Source organism: Marmota monax, unplaced genomic scaffold (assembly GCF_021218885.2).
Source record: "Marmota monax isolate L192 unplaced genomic scaffold, Marmota_monax_Labrador192_F-V1.1 WCK01_AAM20220418_F8-fsc00035, whole genome shotgun sequence".
Taxonomy (NCBI): domain Eukaryota; kingdom Metazoa; phylum Chordata; class Mammalia; order Rodentia; family Sciuridae; genus Marmota; species Marmota monax.
In genome coordinates, this window is record NW_026691961.1 from 5,549,259 (window position 1) to 5,576,555 (window position 27,297).

The window sequence follows — 27,297 nt, forward strand, 5'->3', positions numbered from 1 at the left end:
ACCACAGCTCAACGACTCCCTTGACCTCCCGGAGGTAGCCCCACATGCGATCTCCTGGTATCACCTGTGCTGCTGGAACCACCCCTGTCCCTTTGGGGCATTGGCAAGGGACAAGGGTGACATGTGTCTTTGTTAGTGTGCCCAGCTCTGGAGCCGACCATGGGACCAGCCTGGTGTCAGGAAGTGAGTGCCCCGTGGACACCCAGATCCAGGGCCAGCTCCGGGCCCCCCAGTGCTGTTGGGTTGTCGTCTTCTCTGGACGCTCCTCTCCCTCCCAGCGGGTGAAATGTGCTCCTTTCATTCCGTCCTGTGTCCCGCCTGCCGTGGAGGCCATCGGGAGACTGACAGAGGTGGCAGGAAATCCTGGGCCTCCCGGGATCATCCAGTCACTCAACACACACTCACCTGGCAGCACATGGTTATTAAAAATACAAAGTGGAACTGTCCCTCTGACCCAGAACCACGCTGTGGGACTCTCCTGGAGGACGGGGCAGACGGGTCAGGGCGGCGCTGCTGGTTAGAGAAGGGCTGGGAACAGCCCACCGACCGTCAGCTGGGGGTGCGTTGAGGTTCATGGCCAAGGGGCAATGTGGACCTCTCTGTGCTGTAGCCCCCGGGAGGCTGCACGTGGAATTAGCCGGTTTCTGTACAATGTGAGCCACGCGCTCGCAGAGGGATGGCTGCAGAGAGAGTGCGTGGAGGGAAGCCTGGCACTGCCACCTCCTGGGGGGGGGGAGCTGGGGACAGGGAAGGGCCAGGGAGCCCGTGAGGTCCCAGGAGGGGAGGGGGCTGCGTTTTCTCCGCTCGTCTCCCTGCTGATCTGCTTGTTGGAGGGATATAGATATTGCTTCTGGGGCTCAAAAGGAAAAATCCAATAAAACATATTTTTAGAAACGTCCCGAGCTGGGCTCTGGGCTAACGGCGGGAGAGGCCGCCTGTGTCGGAGCGTCCTTTGTGCCTGGAGCCGCTGGGCTCCCGCAAGCCGCTGTGAGTACCAGGCGGGGCCTCTGCTTTATCACCTGAGGTGACCAGGGCTCAGAGAGGTCGAGTGACTTGCTGGGGTGGGAGGGGGCACAGCTTGCCAGCATCACAGCGGGCATCTGGGGACAGAGAGGGAGGCGAGATGGAATCTTATGTCACATGAGTCAGTGGCCCTGCAGTGGGTGGGGGTGGGGTGCCACACATTGGGCCCCGTAGGGAGGAGCCTTGGCTGTCTCCCGGGGGCACCCACCCCTGCAGTGCTGGCTGAGCCAGGCTGCCCCTGGTCCCCAGAGCGAAGGGAAGGGCCACTGCTCATGTCTGGCCGAGGTTTACGTTTCCCCGACTCAGCGCTCAGCTGGACCCGAGGAGAAAGGCAAAGCCCCCACCCGATCCCCGCCTCTCCCCCAGAGGGGAGCTTCCAGATGTGGGTCTGGGTCAGAAACGGAGATCCGGAGGACAGCGCTTCCCTCTCCCCACTCCCAGAGCCACCTCAGGGTCCCAGAGCCCAGGACGTGGCCAAGGAGACCTGTGCCAACTGGAGGCAGCTCTGGGAGGGGCAGGGACGTGGCTCGGCTCTGGTGACAGTTGCCAGGTTCCGTTTCTCTCCAGACTCTCAGCAAATGGTCCTGATGTTTACGGCACAAAGCAGGCTGGGGGGCTCGCTGGGGTGTGCAGAGAACCGACCCGCTCACCCCCAAATGCAGCCATGGTACAGGGCAAACGTGGAGAGAGGCTGGAAATATACTACCCAAGGCTCCGAGTCACGTGGGGGAATATGGCATTTGTTACCACTGCCATGGTCCACTCAACAAACGCTCTGTGAGTGCTTGCGGCACCTTGGGCACGTTGTACACCCTGCCTTTAGTGTGTGGTGGTGAGGGGGGGAGCCCCAACCTCATGGAGTGTGTATTTGGGGGAGAGGGAGCAAAAACCATCATGTGAACCAAGGAAGGAAGAAATTGGCATTTGAGTTGAGCCATAAATGATGAGAGGAGTTAACCTCGCAAGCTCTGGGGGAAACCATGCTCCAGACGAAAGGAACAGTGCATGCAAAGGCCCTGGGGCAGGAAAGAGCTGAATGAGTGTGAGGAACAGACTATGAGGGAGCAGAAATGAGCTACAGGGAGGGGCTGGGGCTGGCTGGGGCTCAGTGATAGAGTGCTTACCTAGTATATGTGAGGCACTGGGTTTAGTCCTTAGCCCCATGTTTAAAAAAAATAAATGAAATAAAAATATTGTGTTCAATTACAACTAAAAATACATATATATTTAAAAAAAAAAAGAAATGAGCTATAGGGAATTGATTGTCAGGGGTTGGGGTTGGAAAAAGCAGAATGATGTGGCCTCATTTTCCATAAAAGATCACTTTGGCTTCTGGACCAAGGAGGCTATCTGAGTCTGTTTTCTGTTGCTATAACAGAATACCTGAGACCGGGAGATGTATAATAGAAAAGAGTTTCTTTTGACTCACAGTCCTAAGGGCAGGGAGGTCTGAGTGCATGGTCCTGGACAAGGCCTCTTACTTCTTTAACTCATGGCAGAAGGTAGGAGCACAAACAGGCACATGTAAAAGGAGGAAAGAAGGAGGAGTGGTCTTGCGTATCAACCTGCTCTCAAGGTAACCGCCCCAGTCCAAAAAGAGTGAGGTCCTGGGGAACTTCACCCCGACAAGGAAGGCATTCGCCCCTGTTAGCCACCCAAGCAGGCCACCCTCCCAACGCCCAAGGGCCGTTGAACCTCAACACAGGTTTGGCCAGGACAAGCCACATCCAAGCCACATCCAAGCCAGAGCCGAGTGGGGGCGGAGTCGGGGCGGAGTCGGGGTGGGGATTTCAGGTGGTTGTCCGGGTGAGAGGTGGGGGGTGACTGGAGGAGAGAGACTTGGTTGAATTCAGAACATTTTAGAGGATGAACCAAGAAAGGACTCTCACGGCAGTCCCCCGGGAGTTTGGTCTGAGGAGTCGGGTGGACAGTGGAGCCAGTGACCGGAGAGAAGCAGGTTTCGGGGGGTGGGTGTTGGGAATAAAGCTGGGTAGCGTCAGGGCTCTCATGGAGGAGGAGAGTCACTGGAGGGGGAAGATGAAGAAGCCACATGTCACATGTTGGGGACCCCATGAACCTAGAACTGCTGCTGCTCAGAGCAGGAATCCGCGGCTCGTTGCTCACGGTGGGAGGTTCTGGTTGTGACCTCGAGGCCTCCCATCCACCTGTCCTGCTTCAAGTGTCCTGGACCTGGCTTCTTTGCCTCCAGATGTTCCCTGGTTCCTGGAGCCCGGCCAGCCCTATCGGGTGGAAAGTGAGAGTCCTGAGAGGCGAACTGTCTGGGAGCAGCCTTCATGGCTGATGGGGAGATCTGGTGTATAGACACCCCAGCTCCCGCGCCCCTCAGCTGGGAGCTCTCTGGTCTCCTGAAGTTCCCCAGTGGGACTGAGCACCAGCTGCCCTCAGAGGTGACCTGCTCTGGACCAGTCCCCTCCTGGATTCCTGTCTTGGCTCACTTCCCCCCGGCTTCCTGGGATCCTGTACAACCCAGGTGATGCTCACCACCCAATCCTTCTGGAGGAGATCAAACTACTACCCGACGATCCTTCACACACGCCTCAATCCATTCTCTAAGTTCTGTCAACTCTCCCTCCATCTTTTTTTGGTCGTGGTGGGGGGTACCGGGGATTGAACTCTGGGACACTCAACCTCTGAGCCACGTCCCCAGCCCTATTTTGCATTTTATTTAGAGACAGGGCCTCACTGAGTTGCTTAGCACCTTACTTTTGCTGAGGCTAGCTTTGAACTCGCGATCCTCCTGCCTCAGCCTCCCGAGCCACTGGGATGACAGGTGTGCACCACTGTCTGAGTAGTTGGATGGACAGTTACTGCACCCAGCAACTCTTACTCCAAAACATACCAAGTCCGTGTAGTTCTCAACCCTCCCCTGCCCTGGTCCATGCCACTGGCATCTCTGCCCCAACTGCAGTGACCTCTTCATGAATGTCCCTCCTTCCTTTCTTACCTCCTTTATAATCTGTTCTCCACCCAACAGAGGAATCTGTTAAAATTTAAATAAAGTCATGTTCCTCTTCTGGCCAACACTTCCCACCACTTTTCCAGAACACCAGGAGAGAATGTCCAATGACCCCTGTGGCCTCCAAGTGCAGCACCGAGTGCCTAGTCCAGCCTGTCCTCCATCCGTGTCTGAAGCCACCTCCTCCTCCATCTCTCAGCTCCGGTTCTGCTGAGAAATCCATCTTTGAGCTTCCCCAGGGCCTTTCCCGACGTGGTTCCTTTCATTTGGGTTATTTCTTTTTGCAACTCTGTCTCTTTCTTGTGGACCCAGCTTAAACCTTGCCCTCTTGGAGAAATCTGTCGTCCCCATCACGGGGTCGACAGTGACCCCACCCCACTCTTCCCTCAGTCCTCCTGGTTTCTCTCAGGTGCTCCTCACCATTTTGGACATTGCCTGCTTGTGGCTTCCTTTGGTCCATCTGCTAAATTTCAGGCTTCATGAGATCAGAGACCACGCCTGTCGCTCACTGCCAACACCTGGTACAGTGACTGTCACATGGTAGGTGGGCAGCAGTGGTCCCTCTAAATAGAAACACGTAGATCCGTGTCCCGGGAGCCCAGCTTGAGACACACCTCTCGGCACTTGGTGACCCAGCGGGTACTTGGTATTCGTGGGTATCTCTTTCCCTGGAGAGGAAAGGGGCTGTGTCCTCTTCAGCTCGGTGGCTACAGTCTCTGCCTCGGAGAGGCCCAGATTCTAGAAATGGATGACCCGGGTTAGAATCCCAGCCTGGCCTCTTGATGTATCTGTTAGCCTTTGCTGCATAACGAGCAATCACCAAAATGTAGTAACTTAAAATAATGGAATATGATTTTTCATGATTCTCAGGGTGAGCTGGATGGCGCCATTGCTGTCTGTATCTGGCCTCGCTCACAGCTCATGGCCGGCTGGAGGACCAGCAGAGCTGGAGGGGCCACAATGGCTTTCTTCCCCCATTTTGGTGTGACCACTGGCTGCAGTTATTGGCTGGGTGGCTTCAGTTCTCATCTTTCAGTATGGTACGTAGGGCCAGCTTCTTCTTACCAAGCAGAACTGGGGAGTATTCCAAGTCACCAACATAGAAGCTTCTAGAGCATTACTGTAGTCAAAGTAAGTCAGAAGGACAGCTGGGTGTCGGGGAGCAGAGACTCCACCTCCACGTGGGCAGAGCAAAGGGAATTCCTGGCCATATTTGATCTCCCGTGGTAGCCTGAGAAGTCTTCACCTTTCTGTGCCTTGCTTGCCCCCGTGAACTGGGTCTCAGGGCATCTATTTCCTAGAACCCTGTGGAAATTAAACCGACCGCCCATCCAGAGTGCTCGGCATGTCCCTGTCCCTTAGAAAATACCCTGTGAGCAGGAACCACGGTGACTATCACAGGAATTATGGTGGGAACTTGGTCATCCTCAGGCGGATGGCGAGTGGATGGCTTTTGATGTTCAAACAACATATTGTCCCCCTGATTGATCCGGTAAGTTATTTCATTTCCTGGGATTTAGAATAAACAGCAGCTTGTTTTCTGTTGAGTTCAAACACCTTGATTTCCAAAGAGACCTGACCTGTTGCTCAATTTACTTTTTCATTATCTGTATTTGTCTGGGAAGAGGGCGGGAGGGCGAGGGCCACGCAGTTCTGCAGACTTTGTGTGTGAGAAGTTACACAAGTAAGTGTGCGCTCGCTCTCGCTCTCTCTCTCACATACACACGCACACATGCACAGCTGCCCCTCTGCACCCTTGATTTAAAGGAGCCAAATGTGACAACCACAGCCCAGCCCTCCCTGGAGAGGTGAGCAGCAGACGCGCTCGTGGTTGGAGCCCGAGGGAGGGGCTCCCCTGCCGGCCCCTCCAAGGCAGAGCCTACCTCTTCCCAGGTCCTGCTTCATACCCCCTGGAGTGAGAGCTGTCCCCAGGCCACCATGGTGGGGCTGAGAGCTGTCCCCAGGCCACCATGGTAGGAGTGGAGGTCATCTTCCAGGCAAGGATGGCTTTGGAGGGCACTGTGCTCAGGGTTGGCCAGGTGAGCTGTGAGGAGGTGGGGTGTTGCCACTGGCTAGTGACATGTTTTCCTGCACCAGCCCAACTCTGGGCGTGGAGAGGGGACAAAGAGGAGAGGTGTGCTAGGTTCCGAGTTGTGCTGTAACAAGCTACCACAAACCCGGGCGTGGACAACAACAGGAACATATCCCCTGTCACTCTTCTCGGGGCTGGAAGCTCAGGGGTGGGCGGGGCTTGCTGCCCACGCCGTCCCCTGGCCTCCCATGGTGGAGAAGCCAGATCTTGGTGTCCTCTGGCTGGTGGCTGCGACATTCCCACCTTTGCCCGTGTCACTGTACGGTCACTTTCTTTGTGTACGTCTCTGTGGGACCTCTCCTCTTCTTCAAAGGACACTAGTCATCAGATGTAGAGCCCACCCGAGTCCAGTGTGACCTCATCTGAACTTGGTTACATGCGCAAAGACCTTTTGGGCGGGGTCGCCTGCATATGTGCCCAACACCAAAGTGGGAGAGAAGGGTAGGAAGGAAGAGGCTGTTCTGTGGAACTCCAGGGGGCCTGGGGGAGTCCCACTGAGACGTGGCCTTCCGTGTTATGTGAAGGTGTTTGTCAAAGAGGGAGCACAGTGTGTCGCTTTTAAGCACATAATCACATGTGCGTAAGCCTCATTTGCATCCTGGGTTTGCACATGTTAGCAGATCTGAATCAGGTTGGAAGCATCTGGAATTCTCAGGACTCACAAGTCCAGGATGCCTTGAATTATCCTGCTCTCTGAATTATGGGGTGTGTGTGTGTGTGTGTGTGTGTTGTTGATCTCCCTCTCTAGAAATATAAGCTTTTATGAGAATACAGGCCTTTTTCTCTTTGTCTTTGTGATGGGTTAATAAGCACCTCTGCTTTCTAGGGCCGCTGATGGCATGGGGTGCCAGGCACAAGGCATGGCTCCCCAAGCCTTGCACACCGTTGAGCCTTCCTGCCTGCCAAGACCTCAAGCCAGGTAGGACCAAGGTCATCTCGTCCTCATGACCTCTCCAGGTAGGAATGTGTGTCCCGACGTCCTGAGACCCAAATGCTCCCAGCAAGGCAGTGTGACCAGATGGGTTTGTGAGACCCGTCCCCTCTGGATGCTGAGGAAGCTGGGGGTGGGGGGCAGGTGTAGGCTCAGGAGAGCCAGCAGGGAGGCGAGTCTAGAAGGCCAAGGAGAAATAGGGTGGTGTGGACGGAGAGAGAAGTGAGCTGCTTCCAGGGCTGCTGAGGAGCCCTGTGGGGCTTGGTGAGGCTGGATGTGGAGAGAGGGACAGGGATGGCACCTGGCTTCTAGTTGGCACCACTGGACGGACAGCTGGGGACCCCAGAGGGAAACCAGGTGGTGGGGGAGAAGCCTGAATTCAGTTTTGGACGAGCTGAATTTGAGGGGCCACCAAGGCGGCTCAGGTTTGAACCTCTTGAGCATACGCGGTGACAGTTTTACCAGGACGAGTCTCCCTTATCCCCTCCCGAGCCTCAGCTTCCCCATCTGTAAAAGGGAACACCCCCCCAGGTGATTCTGAGAACCCTGAGTGTGGATATATGCAGACTGCCCACCCCAGAGCCAGGCACCCCTGTGGGGGAAGGATGTGTCCCTGTTTCTCAGCATTCCTCAGAAGCAACAAACACACTTGACCAACTGACTTAAGCAGAAAAATAATTTACTGTTTCTGTCACTCACAATCCAGGGAGTATACCTGGCTTCCCTCCAGCTGCAGCTGGGGCTCAAGCATTACCCCAGGGGTTCCATGTCTTTGAGGGCTTCACAGGCACCTTCTCCATGTCCCAGTGGCCATCAGCTGGGCACAGACAACCATCTGGGGTCTTTTTCTATAGTTGGGGCAGAAAAGTCTCAAGGAAAATTCCCATTGGCCCACCTGGGTCATGTGCTCATCCAAGAGCCAATCAGTGTGGCCAGGTCTGGTTCCTGTGACTTCCTTCTTCCTGAAAGATGGCAGCCGCGCTGCATCATGGTCCCCATCTGTCCCATGGGGATCCAGGATGGGAAGTGCTGAGAATACTCCTACTGGCACACAGTAGGGATTCAGTTTATGGTGGTGGTTTCTCATTGAAATTCTGGAGGTGACACACCTGAATTGTCCTCCATCTACATTTTAAAGTCCTTTAGAGCCTGTAGTCCCAGCTATTTAGGAGGACAATGGCAAGAGCCCAGGACCTTCAGGGTCCTTTTTAAATGTAGCCTTCACCCCAGCGATTCCAAGTTCAGTGGTGTGAAGTTTTCCTTCACCTCAGACTGGCCAGCTTGGGAAGTGGACATGGCAGGTCAGTCCTGAGGAGATTGAGGCATCCCTCCTGGCCCCCGTAGGAGGTCCCAACCGTCATCCACAAACAGGTCCCGATCACCCCTGTTAAGACCTGGAGACTCCCCATTCCCAGGGGAATTTCAGGACCTGTGGCATCTCTCCTCAGCCGGCTCAAGAAAACAGGTTCTGCAGAGTTAGACAAAGACTTGTGTGGTTCATGACATCACCCAGAACATTCTGAAACCCCCCAGGGGAAGCAGGGATGTGGACACTCCTTCCTACAGCCTGGTTCTGATTGGAGCTGCCCAGGAACTCTCGGCCAATTAGCAGCCACACTGCAGAGCCTGGAACTTTATAGCTTAGCAACGAGAAATCTGGAAGAACTCTGGAATTAATTTAAGGAAAGGGGAAGAAAAACATCAAGATGGGAATTAGCAGCCAAGTAATCAGGCTGTGCATTTATATTATTACCTTTGTGGCCAAGACAAGGAATGAATGTTTTTCAATGTTAATTACCAGCAGAGCAGGAACCGGCGAGCCATCTTGACTTGAACTTGGGCTCCTATTTTCTGCCTGGATTTTTTTTCCTAAGCTAGTGCCAGGTTAGGGATGTGAACAGAGCTAAGGAGTGGGCAGAAGAGGGACACTAATTAACAACAAAAAATACCCCTGATCCAGGCTGCCACTGGTCATTTGGGGGGATGATCTTCCATCCTGTGACATCATGAAGATCTTCCTGAAGTTGAGAACAGGGGGTCCTAGTGGCTTCTGTGATTTCAGGTGGAGGTCGGGCCAGAAGGGGAGACTTGATATTAATAGTTGATTAGATAAATCAACCTGTGATTACAGTTATACTGGTATCTTGGAAGAAAAGTGGTGGGGGTGGGTGGGGGGAGTCCTGGGGAGAGGGACTGTCGGGAGGGAGGGTGTAGTTAATGCGTCTTAGGTGATCCTGACCCTGCTTGGAATCTTGTAAGGGTGAGGTTGGTTCCAGAGGGAGGTTCGGACAGGTGGTCAGGGACAAGCCCACCCAGGGGTTCCTGTGCCTGCAAAGCTTCCAAAGCAATAGAAAAATCTCAATGGGGAGCCACCAAGGTTTGTAAACTGAGGCTGAGGGTCATCCGATTGCAATGTAGAAAGGACACTCTGGCTACTGGGGGCAGGACAGATGGGAGGGGACCTAAGAAAGGTGCTGAAGCCTCTCATGATGTGGGTGGTCGGCTCGCAGGGTACCAGCAGCATGGAGCCCCTAACCCTCTGTGAGGTCTCCCTGGCTCTCCTTAGCTGGCTGCATCCCAGATCCTTGTTTCCGGACATGCCTGCTTTTAGATGCCTCCCCTCTGTGGAAGGGAGTGTGAGTGAGGCCGTTGCATCCCACAGGTGGGGCGATGGCCAGGACCTTCCTGATTTAGCCTGGAAAGTCCCCAGTCCCACGCTCATCAGTCCCAGGCAAACTGGCACAGCTGGTCACCCTACTCTGGGGCAGAAAGAGTTGGCTTCCCCCACTCTTCAGGGCTTCCCTGCACTTGTCCCCAAGGAGCCTGGACATGGGCTTAGCTGCTCATTCACTGTGTGGCCTCAGACATATGACTTGGCCTCTCTGGGCCACTTTGTTCCTTTGCAAAATGAAGCCGGGTCTGGGGAGACTTTTGGCTTCCTAGTAGCACTGATTTTCTGCTGTTACTGAACTTCAAAGCGTAATCAGGACACAGACCCCAGAGCATAAGAGACAGGGGCCGTGTACCAACAGAGTGGCCTGTGTGGGTGACCTCTCTTCTCCAAGCCCACTGCTCCCTCCAGAGATGGGGACTATGGTCGCTGCCCCATGGAAATGGAAGCACCAAGCAAAGTTCTTCCAGTGTTTGCCGTAGCGAGGTGATTAGTAGCTGGAGGGTGGTGACTTCGGCTCATGGAAGGTGGGCTCGGGAGTTAGGCTCTCTAAGGGGTGACTGCCAGTTTGATTCAAAATCTGGGATCTGACCTTCGATAGGGTTACCCCTGCCTCTCAATTTGATCCTAACTTTTATGTGGTAATGAGGTCACCCTTCACTCTGGGGGATCTGCTGGATTCCACCAGGTAGAGCTAGATCCTCCTCCCCTCCCTTTGCCATGGATCTCCCTTTGCAAAGATCTGCTGAGTTAGTTGAGGGACCGTTATACCCACTTTACAGATGAGGAACCCGAGACTCGAGGAGGTTAAAGGTCAGCATTTGAACCTGGATCTGATTCAGGGTCTCTTCTTCCCACTAACTGTCCTCTCTTCCTTCAGGGGCTGCACAGAGGCAGCAAGAGTTAGGGGGACAGGGTGCTGAGAGGCCGCTCTGGTCGGGGCGTCCTCTGTGAAGACCCATCTAGGGGACTCTCCAAAGGGAGCAGCCGCATGTGTCCTGCGTGACCCTGGCAGCCTGGCCTGACCCTCTTGGGGGTGGGAGGCTTCTGGATGCTGGTTGCCATGGAGACGGGGTGGGCTGCTTAAAGTTGTATATACTGAGCTTTGCTGCCCAGGCTGGCCCCAGAGATGCAGGCCCCGGGTGGCCGATCAACCTGATCCCTCTGAGAGAAGGGCAGGAAAAGGCTAGTTTTCCTTATTTTTTTTTCTTTTTATTTTGAAAGGCTTCTTGCACACCCAGGGAGGGACAGAGTGTGTGGTCAGGAGCCCAGCTACGGCAATCGCCAGCCCTCAGCCGTGGACACCTCCTTCCCCTCCTCCCCTTCTCTCCTCCCAGACTATTTTGAAACAAATTCCTGACATTGGTTATTTCTTTTGCAAATATTTCTGTATATGACTCCCAAGGAAAAATTTCTTCTTACCTCCTCCACGCCTATAAACAGTGACTTTTTACTGACCTGTGTCCCCAGTCCAACAGTGATTTTTTTTTTCTTTTTTTGGTACTGGGGATTGAACCCAGGGGCACTTAATCCCTGAGCCGCCACATCCCCAGCCCTTTTTTATATTTTATTTTGAGATAGGGTCTGGCTAAGTTGCTCAGGGACTTAGCTAAGTTGCTGAGGCTGGCTTTGAACTCATGATCCTCCTGCCTCGGCCTCCGAGCTGCTGGGATTACAGGCATGCGCCACGGTGCCCACGTGACAGTGATGTTTTTAATATCAGCAAATATCTGATCAGGATTCCAATTTCTGTAGTTGTCTTGTCGATGTTTTCTATATAGTTGGGTCCAATCGGGATCCAAATGGAGCTCATAGATTTGGAGGATATTGAGAAACAAAGTCTTCATGGAAACTGTCCCCATTGGCTGGTGTGTGTCCTTCGTCTCTCTTAATCTTTAGGTTCTTCCCCTTTCTATGTCTTCTCTTGTAATTTATTTGTTGAAGCAACAGGGTTTTGTGGAGCTTCTGGGGGTCTGGATTTTGCTTGGTGCGCCCCCTGAAGGATCTTAAAAACGTTCTTCTCTGTCCTGTGCTTCTTATAAGTTGGTAGAGCTGGAAGCTCACTTAGACCCCTGTTTGATTTCTCTCTGTTTCCTAGTCGTTATTTGGGATTCCATTCATTCAGAGCCCGAGCTCTGGTTAGCTTTCTCCATGACGTCAGCCCCCAGCACCACTGTGCGGTGACTACACTTGTTGATGTTCAAGCTGTCCCTTTCGGCCAAGCCTCTTCGTGTGGTCTCCTGTATCCTCGTGGATTTGACCCCAGTAGTCGTCGACAGCTGCCTTGCTTCCCGATGACAAGATGTTCCCAGTTCACCTGCAACATCTCTTGCCGCAGATCTGGGAACTGGCTGCTTCTCCACGGAGCCCTGAATTCTAATGGACAGTGGTGTTTAGAGACCATAACCCCAGGTGACAGGGTGCTCACTGCACACACAATGAGTCGCTCTGTCTCACTTCTCCATGGAAGGAGCCAGCAAACACGTGTTCCTGTCTATAAGGCTCATGAGAGCTTCAGTTCAAGCCACAGGTCTTCACCTCATCTCTGTGATCTCTCAGGTGCCTCTGCTTTCTTCCATGACATGTGATCAAGTCTGGTGTCTAAAAGCAAAGCCCCCCCACTGTGTCTCCCATCAAGCTGGGAGCGTGTGAGGAAGCCCTTAAGTCTCCCGTGGGCGTGAGCCTCGGTTCTCCCACGAGGCTGCTCTGGGAAAAGCCCACTTCCTGGTCCCCAAGAGACCACGCAGCCCCTTCCAACATCCTCAGTGCGGATCCTCCCATCCAGCCGGTTTCCTTCCTGGCTGCACACTGGAGTCTCATGCGGAATTATAAAACCTTCCGATGCCTGTCCCTGTCCACATAAATCACAGGACAGAATCTCCGGGGCTGGAACCCTATAATAAAAAAGTATATATATTTAAAAAAAAATTTTTAGTTGTAGATGGACATAATATTTTATAATTTATTTTATTTATTTATTTATATGTGGTGCTGAGGATCGAACCCAGTGCCTCACACATGCTAGGCAAGCGCTCTACTCGCTGAGCCACAACCCCAGCCCCCCAAGATATATATTTTTAAATGAAGTCCAGGTAATCGTAACGTGCAGCTGGGCTGAGGGTCACTGTGGTAGTCCTTGCTTCTCAGCAAAGTGGATAGTAGACCAGCTCTGCCGTGGAAGCCCATTAGCTTCAGTTTGAATTCTGGGGCTGCCTATTTCAGGCTATGAGATCCCTGGACCAACTGAGCAACAGAAGTTTCTACAATCACCCAAATGATCTAAATATGCACTGTTTGGTGTGGTGGCCACTGACCACACAGGACTACCGGGCACTTGAACTTGTTGCTAGTATCCCCTGTCCAGTGAATTTTTAAATATATTTAATCTTATCTAATTTATGCCAGTGGCTAGCAGCTTCTGTCTTGGACCAGGTCGCTCTCGAAAATCATCTCCGTCCCCCAGCTTCCTACGGTAACACAGGGAATAATGAAGGGTTATTTCACCGGGAAATTGTGGGGATTAGAGATAATGTATATAAAGTGCCTGGTGCACACAAGGCAGTCCATAAAACACTGCTTATTTTCTTTATTAACATCAGCCTGCCACTCTTACAAAAAAAAAATAAAGCATGCCTGGATAAATTAGGGCTCAGAAGCACCCCACCACAGAGGCTAAAGATCCCAAGCTGTTCCAGAAAAACTCTTGGAAAACAGCCCTGAGTTGCAGAAGTCCGATTGCAGCAGGAGGTGATCGGTTACAAGGGCTCCGTTTCATTGCAGCCCTCGCCGCAGCTCAATAAATTAAGCAATCTCTCCAAATAACATGTTGCTTTAATCCCCTCCCTTGGCACCGGTTCAAGTTGTTTGGGGTTTACATCAGCCCAAGCCCTGAGAGGCCACTCACGGTGTCCTTGTGCCTCTCTCTCCCCTGATTCATCAGCCGGCTCTGGAAACAGCGTTGCAGCCTCCTGATTGGCAGGAGAGCGGATGCCAAGCCAAGCAGGTCTCCTTTTATCAGAACTGGAGTCTCTTCTGTCCTCTGGCCTTGACACGTCGCACGGTTCATCGGCTGAGATTTCTGGCAGGTCCATCTGCAACCGAGACAGAGACACCTCTCAGCGGCCGGCCGGGTTCTGGGCGTGGACAGCCAACGCGCCCTGGCTTTTCCATTCCCATCCCTCTCTCTCTAGTGGTTTATAATCTCACAGCAGAATTTCGTTTCCCCTAGAAACTTGGCATCGGAGGTGTCAGCCTGGGAACATATTTGTTTGTGTAAATTAAAAAGAAGAATATGTTTTGACCATATTTAACTTCTAACCGTGCTGGAGAAATAAATACTGGCTCTCACAGTGCTTCTTGCTGCACAGTTCTGGCTCACCTCCCCAAACCCTGTCTTTGTTTCTAAAACCCAAAACTACCGAACGCTCTGAATGGCTCTTCTCCTAGGAAAGCTACAGGATCAACCTCGGAGGCCACGTCCACCCCCAACCTCAGCCCGCAGTAGAAAGTTCAACTTACCTCTTTGGGAATTTTTGGCTTCCCGCCACACGGCATCCTTGCTGGGGTAGGAGAGGGTGTCAGAAACAGGTCCCCCCACGTGACTTGTTCAGGGGCTCGAGAATGCTACTGTGTTTTTAAAAGGCACTGTGCAATAGTGTAGATTTCAAATGCACATATTCTCAGAGTGAGAAATTGCACTTCTAGGAATTTATCCTATGTGAGTAAAGCAAAATCCTGGAGCGAACACAAATGTTAGCCAGTAGGGGACAGGTCAAGTGTGGTGGGATGCTGGACCCGGTTAGAAGGATGAGGTGGGGCTGAATGCTGTGTGGTCTGCAGATTATTTTGAAATACCCTTGATCTTTTTTTTTTTTTTTTTTTGGTACCAGGAATTAAACCCAGGGGTCCTTAACCACTAAGCAACACCCCCAGCTCTTTTAAAAATGGTTTTATTTTGAGATAAGTTCTCCCTGAGTTGCTTAAGGTCTTGCTAAGTTGCTGAGGCTGGCCTCTAACTTTTGATCCTCCTGCCTCAGCCTTCCCAGCCGCTGGGATTACAGGCATGAGCCCACCGCACCCTGCTGGATCTTCTTCACATTATGAGCAAAAAAAAAATGGCACCATGCTTACAAAACGCATGGAGATTGTACAAACTGCTCACAGTGGCTACTTCTCAATGAGGTTGGAGTTAAGAGAAAAATTGCATATTTTTATTTATTTCCTACGTTATTCTCTTTTGTACTATTTCCCTTAACCATAGGGCGGTGTAACTTTTAAATTTGGGGATAATTAAAAAAACATAAAGTGGTGCCTAAAAAAATCACTTCTACACTCTGAGTCGGACCAGTATAATTCAATGATACTTCTTTTTATTACACACCTGTCAGGAGAATGGGGTGGGGGGACGGGCAGGGACGGTGTCTGGCTTGTAGATGACGAAAGGGCTCACGGGGTCCACCTGGAGCTCAACAGGTGGATGAGACCCTGCAGAGACCGGAGGAGCTGCGAGGCTTCCTCTTCTCGCCTCATTGAGTTCCGTCTCCCTCCCTCCTGGCGCCCTTCCCAGGTGAGCCGTACACCCCTTCCCGCCAAGGTTTCCGGTGTGATGCACCCTGGGGGGTCATCCCAATACTTGGGGGCTCTGAATCTCTGGGTGAAGGACATTGTGAATCCTGGGGCTGAGGTCCAGGTGGGCACAGGAGGTGAGGCTCACTGGGTTGGTGGAGGCTGTCCTCCGAGGAGTATAACGGGCTCTGTCTCAGGCTGGCCAGATCAGCTGTCACGATGGGCTGCCGGCATCTGTCATGGCCACCTGATTCTGTTGGGCATCCCTGGTCCCCTGTGGACCGCCTGCTGCTCAGCGGGTCTCTATTTTTCATACTGCAGCCCTGTCATCCGCTGGGGTCTCAGAGGACACTCAGAATCCAGGACAAAATGGTGTGGCCAAATAAAACAACCGTGAGCTCTTAGGGGAGAAGGCTTAGGACAAACGGTTATTTATTTATATATTTTTTAAGTGCTTAGAACCCACATGTCACCCGGGGTCATCTTATTTTTGGAGATTCAAATGAAATGGCCTTAAATTTTGTCCCACATGCCATAGGGGACCCAGCAGTCCTTGGAAGCTTTCCTGGGATTAGAGGTGAGAGGTGTTTCTGTCTCCCAGGCACCGAGGGCCTAAATTCCTGCATCTGCTGAATCAGGGCTGCTCCACCTGTGGCTGGCCTCGGGGCAGGGCTGGCTTGGTGGTCGTGGAACCCATGCAGTCACAGGGTCGAGCCTGGCTTAACGCTCCACTACGGCCACCTTGAACTTCTTAATGTTTGAACCAGAACTCTGCATATTCATTTCACCCTGGGTTCCCCCAAATTACATACCTGGTCCTGCCTCATTCAGGGTGATTCTTGTTCCATCCACAAGTGACCCGCTCGAGGCAAAAGGATGACCATCGCCCACCCCGGACGATGGGAACCTGATGGTTTGGACAACATTTTCTCTACTTTTAGATATGGTGGGAAATTTCCATAATACAGTTGAAAAGACCTGGTCCCAAAGTTCCTCAACATGTCAAACACAGGGTTGCCCTATGACCCAGCAAGTCCACTCCCTAGCTCCATGCCCCAGAGAAATGAAGATTGTGCCCACACAACACACAAATGTCCAGAGTTATATTATTTATAATCACCCAACGTGGAAACAACCTTTATGTCTATGAATCGACAAATGGAGAGACAAGTATGTCCATACAACAGAATATTATTCAGCCACAAAAAAGAATGAAGTTCTGATATGTGCTACAACATGGCTGAACTTTTGAGACCCGTCATGCCATGAGAAGAGAGCCTGACCCAAAGGAGCACATATTATATGATTCCACTTATATGAAATGTCCAGAAAAGGCAAATCTATAGAAATGAAAGTAGATTAGTGACTGCCCAGGGTCAAGGGTGCTGGGGGATGTGGGGGATGGGGGTGGACTGCTATAGGGCTCAGATTTCTTTGTGAGATGATGATAATGTTCTAAAATTCACTGTAATAGGGCTTGCGTGATCGAGCATGCCCAAAGCCATCGAACTGTATATCTAAAACGTGAATGGATGTTACGGGAATTACATCTCAATAAAGCTATCAACAAGGGACACCCTGTTCCCTGACTCTCCTGACAGTCATCCTCCAGCCCCAGGACCCTCCTTCTCCCTGCATGCACGTGCCCTTGACGTCCCCTGCCTGGAGACCTCTCTGTACCTGAAAACATTTTCATTCTCAATTCAAAGGGCTTTCCACAGTCAAAGTGCCCTCTGTGGTATTATTCTAAACTACGACACTTACTTTTCTCTTTAAAAATTACTGCGGGAACTGGAGTAAGTCCCCCAGGGTGTTCTAGGAGAGCAGTTAGTCACTAGTAAGTCCTAATAGGTGTGACTTCTAAGAGCTTAGAACTTCCCCGAGGGAGCTAGAGTCAACTCAATCTCCCCAGAGACAGGGGCCATCTGCTCAGAAATGTGACTCTGAGTCACCTCACAGGTGAGGAGAGAACATTGCAGGGGCCAAGTCACATTGGTCTTACTGAAAGGCAGGCTGTCAGTGTGGAACGGAGATGGGCCACCTTCGGGCCACTCCTTGTTTTTATAAATAAAGTTTTATTGGAACACCGGGCCACTGCCATTCATTTCTGTACTGTCTGTGGCTCTGCTTGAGTTACTGTGGCAGAGTTGAGCGGCTGCAGCAGTCTGCAAAGCCTCCAACAGTTACGAGACGGACATTTTCAGAAAATGTCATGGACACTTGAGATGGGAGATTTGGACTGGAGCCCCAGGCTGTCCATGCCAGGTGTGAACTTGGACAAGTCTGGTCATCTCTTCAAGCCCATTCTCTTATCGGTAGGCAGAGGCCAGTGTTAGTACCTCCCATCCCTGTTAAACTACAATGACTTCACACACGTAAAGTGCTTGGTGCATGCAAAGCACACAACTCACGTTGATGGTGATGACGTTATTTAGGAAACGAAGAGTGACACTTACTTCATAAGTTGTCATCTGAAGTGACGGATCACGCCTGTGAGAACGTTTGTTATTATTATAACTATCCAAAAGATTTTTGAGATGGTTCTTTGCTTCTTGGTGATATTTATACTTTGGAGTTTTGAGAGTGTGGGTGAATTTTAATTTCAGAGGGAAAAGGATCCTTACCTTAAACCCTCTCATTTGACAGACAGTCCAGGAAACTGACCCCTGACCTCCAGCTGGGTCTTGAACCTGCTCAGAATGAAGACTTGAGGATCGTCTGCTGGGCACCCAGCCTCTTCCCCAGTAACGAGTCCCTGGGACTCTGGCCTGTGTGCCCTTAAGTACTTGTGTTGCCTTCAAGCTCCCACCAGCACCTGTGGGACAGTCACCCACTGCAAGGTGCTGGACAGGCCCCGGGCAGGGAAGACCTTAACAGACGGGAGCCTCGGCACTCCCAGGGCTGTCTGGGAGCCAGCGGGGGTGGCCAGAACTGAGACGGCAACAGCAACCTGCTTCCCAAGAAGGCGTCGATGAAGGAGGGTGGTTTGGGAGTAGCCTCCCCTTCACCGGCTTTGGCTCACAGCTCTTAACTGAGCACCTGATACATGCTAGGACCCAGAGACAGAGCCATGAGGGAGACACGGGCTCCACCCTCTGCGGCCTTCTCATGGGAGCAAGAGAAAATGGGCAGCACAATCTGTAACAGGCCTTCAGTTCTCCTGGGGATTCCAACTGTCCTGCAGACGCTGTGGACGGACCCCGCTGTGTGACATACCGACAGCTTGGGAAACAGGCTTGGCAACCTTCCTGATGTCCCCAGCCTCTGTGGTGACCACAGTTCATTTTATAATAATAGTTCACCTTGATTATCAGGGGACAGCTAAGACCCAGCACGAGAGTCGCTGCAGGTGCCTTCTTAGTTCTTTATAGAGATGTGGGTTCATTTCCTCCTCACTGCGGCCCTCTGGGTGCCTCATTATTCTAGACAGAGAGACCGAGGCACAGAGACATGTCCCTCACCAGAGGCCACACAGCCGGTCAGCAGCAACGCTCAGATTCAGACACGGGACGGCTGGCTCCCGGGGGCTACGTTCTTGACCGGCCCTGCGTCCCGGGAGCTGACACCTTACCGAGGTGCACACACGCCTGACACGGAGTGACATCTTCCCCGTGACGTGGGACTGTCCATTACTTGGCCTGCTCTCGTGCCACCTCCCCTGGTTTCAGGGAGAGCCCTGGGAGGGCAGGGGCTATGTCACACCCCTGCCCCACCTCCAGCACCTGGCCCAGAGCCCACACGCAGCAGCAGGCCCTTTAACAGATCTGCCCCGTGCAGGAGGCAGCAGCCAAGGATCCGACTCAGAACCGACAGCCACAGTCCTCGCGTTTCAAGCCTGCCCTGGCCTAAAGACAGGTTTGGGGAGTCCCCACCCGCTCAAGGGACCACCTGCCTGGTCCTGGCTTTTCTCAACTGGGGTGCTCTCCAGCATGTGGGCAGAAAGGCAGTTAAGGGGCTGCGATGGCCCAGCCCCCACCCTGAGGCTGCAAGGCAGGGGTAGGGGGTGTGTGCCAGCAGCTGGGCCAGCAGCTGTCCATGGGCCTCTGTACCGGCCCCAGCTGGCCAGCTGGGCCCCTCTGCCACCCCCCACCCCATGACGCAGCAGAAAGTGAAACCGCACTGGCCCTGCTGGCTGGGACTCAGTGTCCCCCGGCTGCTTCCCCGCAAAACCAGGGTCCTGGGGGGTTGGTGGCCCTGCACTGTCTGGCCCGCTGGACGAGCCTCCCTGTGGCCTAGGGTGCCGTGGCACCCCCACCCACCGCAAGGCTCCCTGCTTCTGTGTGAGGTCTCCTTAACTGGTTGGTCCCCCGCGGACCTGCCAGAGGCCTCCTCTCCTCACTTCCCCCTGAGGAAACCCGGGTGCAGAGAGGTGCCCGGCCAGAAAGGAGGGTGCTGGGTCACGTGACCCCAGGATGGACACAAACCAGAGCTATGGGTGGGTGTGGGGCAAGAGGGGCCTCTAGTGCTGGTGAGCAGGGATGGGTGGGTCCACCCCACTGCCGGGCCTCCCCCTCCCCCTCCCCCTCCCCCACCAGCTACAAGGTGCAGGGAATCCCCAGGAGAGAGAACAATTCCTTAAAAAGTGGATGTGAGACTCTACAAACTCCCATCTAGACTCCTGCCCCACCTGTATTATATTTGCTTCTTATTTTTCTTTTGAGAAACCCACTCTTTTTTGTTTACATAAATTGATGTGAAAAAGTTCTATGCTCCTACCCTAACTGGAAACCTAGCTGATTGCCACAAATGGAAATTAGCTGTACGAAGAAGTACCTATTAGAATAACATCTCTAGGGGCTGAGGCTGTAGCTCGTTGGCACGGTGCTGGCTCACCCTGTGTGAGACACGGGGTTCCATCCTTAGCACCGCATAAAAATAACCAAATAAAATAAAGGCATGCTGACCATCTACAACTACAAAAAAAAATAAAAAATAAAAAATAACACCTTGACCCAGTTACCACTCAAAATCATTGGGTATGCTCAAGAGACTTGAGAAACTTGTGAACCAACCTGTGGGTTTCATGCATGAAGAACTAGAGGCCCAGAGAGGTTGAGTCACTTCCCTGGGGTGACACAGTAAGACAATCACAGAGCTTGGGCTGGAATGCAGGTGTGGCTGCTTCCATAAACCTGTGCTCACTGCTAGGATGTTTCCCCCTCCCGTCTGAGTCGACTCCGTGTGTTAGGAAACGTTAGTATCCATCCTATCCAGGTTTCATGCATTAACTTCCCCATTTTCAAAATTTTCAAACCTTCAGAGCTCGTGTGTCACTTGAGCTCATGATAACACTGGCTGCGTCCAAAAACTTTTTGAGGATAGAGCAGAGGTGTGCCTCCCCGCCCAACTTGGCGGATGGGGAAACTGAGGCAGCGAGTGGGAAAGCGCCCTGTCTTAGGGAGCTGGCAGGAGGGCAGGACTGCCAGGGGCCCCCTGCCAAGGTGAAGATCCTGGAGGCCCAGCTGGAAGACCAGCCTCGTCAAACAGGTAGCGCTTGTTTTTATTTCTCCCCTGCACTCCCCCCCCCCAGCAGAGGAGGACTCCAGCCACAGCACCTTTTTTCCCAGGCCCCATCTCAGGCTGTGCGCCTGGAGGGTAAAAAAGTGTGTTTAGCAACCAGTGTGTGTGTGGATGGCGTCTTTTTGTGTCTCGTGGTACCAGTCTGAGCCCAGTGAGGGCAGAGCTCCCAGGGAGCCCGAGGAGCCATGGCAGAGTCTGGGGAAGACCTCTGTCTCTTTGAGCTGCTGGAGGAACTCAGATCGGCACATCTTCCAGGCCCAGGGACCCCCGAGGAATACTGCAAGAGCAATAAGGATTTTTAGGGGCATTATGATAGTGGAATGGAAACACATCTGCCCCCAAAAGTCCCTCATTTTCCCTGCGGTAACCAACCAGCCGGCAGGAAACGCTGGTTCTTAGAGCACCAAGAGCCAAGACTAAAAAGGAGAAAACGGACAAGGTTAGAGTGAGCTTCTACAGTGGGCCCTTCTGGGGAATGCGGGGGAAGGAAGCGTGTCAGGGTGGCAATCGTGGGCTACACGCGACTCCACGACGCAGCTTCAGTACAGAGGCGCCCCCTTCCATATCCTGAGGACCCCACAGCAGGTTCTGGAAACGGTCACACGGATTATTCCCTAAACTTGGGCCATCTGCAATGTTGCTCCCAGATGCCAAACGATCATTCCAAACCCTCATTCCAAACCCTCACTGATGATCCACGCCAACAACCAACCACATCCATCAAGATGCCCCCTCTGCACCGTGGGAAGGCGCTCAGCTTGGGGACCCAGGTGAAACTATCTGGAAGGTGAGCAGCTAGTTCCAAGGCCAGACGGCTCAGGTAGGGAAGCCTGATGGTTATCGCCGAGAGGGCAAAGTCACTGCCAAGGTCGCGGTGCTCCTCTTGTGCTGGCCACTAAGTTCTGAGGATTTAGGGATTTGGGGGACAAATGATCTCAGAGGTCTTTGCAGAGAAGTGTCCCTGAGGCCAGCCAGCGGCCCGAGGGCCCTGAAAGGGTTAACCCCTCCCAGCAGCTGACACCCGAGAGGAGGAGAGGAGGAGACTGTTCGCTGGCATATCACACTGGGCCATCTCAGAGAAGAGAGGGGCTCAAACAGCCTCTGTCAGTTCTGTGAATGGATGTGGCCTTATCGCCGTCAGAAGGAAAACGGGGTGAAAAGCCATCCCAGCACATTCCCGGGGTGCTCGCTGGCTCCCTGGCACCCGCCGCGTGGCCCTGAAGCTCTGGCAGAGACTCCAGGCATCTGGGCCAGGCCTGAGAGGGAGTGATCCTATCCCTGCCATGTGACGGCCCGCAACCCAGCCCAGATCTCCCCTTTCAGGCAGCACCTAAAATATTCCCTGGGTGAACCTGAGACTAAATATGGCATGTCCCACAAGCGCCGGGTGGGGACCTTTTAATGCCATCTTAAGATACAGTCAGGAACCCACGAGGCCTTTTGGTGGCCTGGAGTCCAGTTACCGGGGCCAAATGGGAGTCCCAGGGCTTTGGCTGACTCAGGGCTGAGCCCCAGCTTCCCGGAGCGGGCACGTTCAATGCCAAGGCACGGCGGGCTGTAAACCTTTTCCCTGTAGATTTTAGCCCAGAAGGCCCACTCTGGCCTCGCCCTCAGCCGACCCCCAAGGTGGCTCAGATGTGAGCCCCTTCTCTGTCCATCTGGCCCTCCTTCTGGGTCCTCCCAGGGCCCTCCAGGGCCTTCTCTGCATTTCCAGGCTCAAGTCCTGGCCCTGCTGGCCTGGATCTGCCTGCCAGTCTGATGACAGGAGTCGGCCCAGGTCCCAGGGTGGGTGGGAGGCTCCTGGGGCTGAAGAAAGATGGCAAACAACTGCATGGCCACTTAGATGTGCTCCAGGAGGCTGCGCCATGCTGCCCACCCCAGAGAGAAGGATCGCAGCCCTAGACAGAGGCTGCCAAGGCCCAGTCCACAGGGGAAGCCCTGTGTGCTCACAGTGGATCTGCTCCCGGCCTGTGGGGCGACCCCATCTGTTTCTGAGCATTTGGAAATCCGCAATGAGCAAAGTGGGGTTCTGCACACTGACCGCCAGATCACCAGGTTACTGCAGTCTCTGGGGAGGCTGCCCTGGGGAGCCAAGCAGCCCACCTCATGGCTGAACCAGAGGCCATCTTGGTCCTAGGAGGAGGGAGCTTTAGGCACCTGTCTGGGTTGTGTGTGGGCTTTTGGGCTCTAGTAATGGCGACAAGGCCATGTCTGGGCCTGGGCTGGCAGCGGTCCAGGCTGTCTTGGGCACAGATGCCAACAGGCCCTAGCACTGAGCTCAAGTAGGAGTCTAGCATCGAGCCCAGTTCGCTGCATGCATCTGAGGAAACTTCCACAGCCCGCTGAGCTGCTAACCAGGCCCGCACTGGCCACTGACTCTTCTCCCTGCCTAGGCCAAGTCCTCCAGAAAAGCCTAAACATGCCATGGCTCCCATCTCCCAAAGCATTTTAAAAGTGGCCTTCGGTGACACCTTGGCATCTTCCAGGGTTCCCTCATGCAGCGGTACACCCAGTCGGGGCCACTCGCCGAGGGCAATAGTTTACTTTGTGGTTCCAAAAACTCAAGATGTTTTATATAAGAAAGAGGATATAAAATCAGAACCTTTGTTTTCAAACGTTGTAAATATTTTCTGCATCCCATACGACTGGGGATATTGAGAAGGCAGCATCTGAACACGGACTGCTTTGAAAAGAGAACCTGAGGCCGGGAGGGGGGCTGGGTCTGGCAGGTGGGTGAGAGAGGGACCCCAAAGTCAACTCCCCGGAAGCTCCACTCTCTCCCTGGAAAGCCTGAAGTTGTTTACGTCACACCCTGGGTATCCGTGTTGTTGCTTGTAATTTATTTTCACCTCAATCCAAATCGAACAAGCAAAAAGAATTTTACATTTTCCTGTGTTCGGTGGGCAAGACAGAAAATTCCAGCATAAAGGAACTCTGATCAACCATGTTTTGTTTGGGCATACACACATTTTCTGGCAAATGACTCCAAATACAGAGTTTGTCTTAACTTTTCACTAAACTAATTTTTATCCCCAGGCCTAAAATAACTGTATTTTAAGCCACAGTCCAAATTAAGGGAGGGTGATCTACCCACCTCGGAAGCTCTAAGTTGATCAGCTCAGAATTTCTTGTTCTGAATGTTAGAGTTGGTTTGTGCCATCAATGCATGCTTTATTTTGAAGGAAGTATCTTTTTTTTTTTTTATTAGAGCCTAGTCTCTATTTTACCCCAAACCATACTTTTTCCCCCCTTCTATCAAAATATTTTTCCTGTATGCCTGGTGTATTGCTAAGAACTAAATTCAAAGTTGCTATTTTTGTTCTCTATCTCAGCACTTCTTTGGGGGTGGGGAAATAGCAACTACTTAATGAAATTTCACACACACAGAGGCAAAAGGAGAAAAGTTCAAATGTACTTAGCATATTCAACAGTTGCATGTTGGATATTTTTAAAATTATTATTGGGGGAGGGTGGCAGTAAAAATATAAAAATCAGGGAGGGTCCTTTGCTGAATTAATGAGGAGTCCTCCTTGCAAAATATTAATTTATGATCTCTTCTCTACACTCCTTTTCCTGTTTGAAAACTCAGGGGGTGGGGGAAGTTTGCTAAATGTATTATTCATAATTACATGCACGGTTTCAGAGGGCTGGATTTAGGCAATGCCTGTGCTTTGGGAACGCTCACCATTAAAGCAGAAATCGTTTCACATTTAGCACTAAATTCCGTCTGATTTTCCACACTTAACAATTCAGTAATTTTAACATTCGGCTTCATCGCCTCAATTATAGCTCAGTATCTTGGCGCAACGTTCAGTGTTCCGGCCTCGTTAATTCACGTAAAACACCCTATTTGTAGACGTATCATTAAAGGCTAATTTGGTGAGATATCCTTATTTAGCAAAGCAAATAGGATTTGACAGTCAGCTCGGGGTGGCGATTCAGCAAAGCACAAACACAATTCACAATGTGACAATTTCCCATGGACGGGCCACGCTGGAATTGTGGACTCCTGAAAATTGTGCTGTTTCATCGTGTCCCATAATAAAGAGAAAGAACTCTGCAAGTGAAGAACTTTTTGCTAGGACAGCACAAACCTCCCCTGTGTGTCCATGTGCCACGTCTATCAAATCGACACATCATCCACCCGGGGACTCTGCTGTTCAAAAGTTGTTCAGGGACAGCTCCATTTTCTATTCCCTGCTGTGAGCACTTCATTAAAAATAATTTAGGCTTCAGGGATGCCTATATAGGTTGCAAGTGGAGATCAGATTCAGTGAGAAGCACTACAACTTCATAATGTTCAGGTCCTGGGGTGGAGGGGGAGCATTCCTACTCCCCACTAACCTTGCCTTAGAGACTCCCCCTGAACACGTGATGCACACTTTATAAAATGCCTTCAACAAAGAGTCAGCAAAGAATTGTAAGGAAAACTGCGATTCCAGGTGGAAGCCAGAAGCAGCCTGCTCCCTTGAAATCTAATGTCATTTCGATTTATGAGCTCATGGGATTTTATTGAGGGGGTTTCAGACACTTGAATACAGCCAGCCCACGTGTCGCTCATCCCCCGCGGGTCCTGTCCACTACAACATCTCAGCAAGCCACCGTGCGGGTGGGTTCAGGGGGAGACCTTGTGCTTTCCACCTTCTGGTATCTCTTTGGCCTCCCGGGGAAGGAGAGGCCCTCGAAATCACAGCGGGCTCAGCAAACCGAGAAGACACTTGCAGATCAGCACGCCCCCGCCCACCGGCCTTTTACTTTTGGGAGAATGGGGAGCCTCCTGCTCTCCAGCCGCTCCACGCGCGCAGCCCCGGGGGTGTCGCTCTCGGCCCCCACCCTCCAGTGGCAGCCGGGGCCTGAACCGCTCGCTGCAGAGCATGACCCCAAAAGCGGGACTTTGTGGGCCAGTTGGATAAAACATAAACACATCTCGCCCTCAAAACCCCGATTCTGGGCCCACCGCCTCGGAACCTTCCTCCCGAAGTGAGTCCCCTTCACAGCTCACCGCGCGGGGCAGGCTGCCGACAGGCAGGATTTGGGAGAATCCTGGATAATTAAAGGAATCATGGCTGGCTGCCCCCTCAGGAAAACCAGGGAGTCGCTGTGGGAGGGAGGGGCGTATTTGTCCACTCCCTGGAGTGTCCTTCACCTCCGGGGGACAGCCAAACCCTCAGGCCTGAAAGCGTCCCCCAAATACCAGGGGCTCCCCCAAAGTCCCTTAGCAACGCATAAATCCAGTGTCTGAGGTGCTGCTTAAGCCCCACCCCCCACCCCCAGCTAAATAAAGTTTAGATATTTATGCCCTTAATTGTCACTCATTAAAGTCAAATTTGCTGCTCGTCCAGATTGGGAGAAATTATTTCCACCTTAATAGCTCGATTAGCCTTCAGGTTCCGGAAAGGCCACCCTCCCGAGCACACCTTTCCCCCCTACTTAACCCCCCTCCCTTTTTCACAACTTCTCCTAAAAATAAATTATAAATATGGATGTGTCCTCAGAGGATCCGAGCGGCACATTCCAACGCTCCCCTCGGTGGGGACTGGAAGCAGGAGAAACCAGAAACGCCACCCCCCTCCCAAATCAAAATGCCTTTTTTTTCCCCCTCTAACTTTTTTCTTTTGAATTCTAACTTGGCGTCGTCTCGGGTCCAGACATCCCGATCGGCACCCCGGAACCGAGTTCTTCTTTATTTTACTCCTGTCCAGAGAGGCTGAGGCCAACGTGCTATGGCCGCCTGCTCCCAGAGGGAGGGGGCGCCTAACTTTATTCTATGGGGGGGGGGGGCGGGGTAAGATGGTAACTCTCTGGGGACTGTCCTCCCGGCATTCCGGAGTCCCCGGGGCCGGTCCCCCGAGGCGCGCGCGGCCCCCGCCGCCCGTGCCACTCCGGCCCCGGGCGCACGTGGAGTGGGGCGCGGCGGGCGGGCGGGCGGGCGGCCTGCTCTCGGCACCGCATTGATATCGGGGTCACGCAGCGAGTCATTTTCCCAAACGGGCTTTCCGGGGTGGGGGCGGGGTGCTGGCTTTCTACCGCCTCGCTCATTTCCAAGCCCCGGCATTATTAGGGGGCTGGGGGGCCGCCTCGCCCCTGTCCCACCTCCTGGCCTAACACGCCCCTCTGGGGACAGGGCTGGGGTGGGGGAGCCCGGCCCCGCCGCCGGGGGTGGTGGCAGCGACCGCGATCGCAGCCCAGACAAGCGTCTCGCGCCGGGTCCCGGGAGAGCCGCGCGCTATCCCCGCCGCCACCTTCCTGCTCCGGTTCCCACCTCCCCCCACCCCCAGGCGTCCACCCCGCACCCTGCCGCGACCCGTGCCGGGGCTCGGGGAAGGGTGCCACGCGGGAGAAACCGGGAAGACTCACCGCCGCCGCCTCCTCCCGGGTGCGGGGAGCCCCCGGGGCTGCGCCTGCCAGGGCTCGGGGCAGGCGTGCGTGGGGCGGGGTGCGCCCCGCGGGCCCCGCAGCCTCCGCGGCGATCGGAGCCCAGCCTCGTATCCCTCGCCGCGGCGGGGCAGGGGGCACTT

General features: G+C 53.1%; 3 long non-coding RNA genes across 4 annotated transcripts; 1 reads left to right on the forward strand and 2 right to left on the reverse strand.

Moving 5' to 3' along the window:
* Positions 1-401: 401 nt before the first annotated feature.
* LOC124090139 (uncharacterized) lies at positions 402-6,215 on the reverse strand. 2 transcript variants are annotated; one of them, XR_006850973.2, is made up of 4 exons: positions 5,884-6,215; positions 2,453-3,263; positions 1,508-1,607; positions 402-1,100 (listed from the first exon to the last, which is right to left on the reverse strand). It is a non-coding gene; the product is annotated as an uncharacterized LOC124090139 (long non-coding RNA). The 2 variants fall into 2 exon arrangements; XR_006850981.2 differs by lacking the exons at positions 402-1,100; positions 1,508-1,607 and having other exon boundaries at positions 2,423-3,263.
* Positions 6,059-14,046, forward strand: LOC124090132 (uncharacterized). The gene is made up of 2 exons (XR_006850968.2): positions 6,059-7,049; positions 11,793-14,046. It is a non-coding gene; the product is annotated as an uncharacterized LOC124090132 (long non-coding RNA).
* LOC124090149 (uncharacterized) lies at positions 7,686-26,022 on the reverse strand. Its single transcript, XR_009226425.1, has 2 exons — positions 13,599-26,022; positions 7,686-12,588 (listed from the first exon to the last, which is right to left on the reverse strand). It is a non-coding gene; the product is annotated as an uncharacterized LOC124090149 (long non-coding RNA).
* Positions 26,023-27,297: the final 1,275 nt, after the last annotated feature.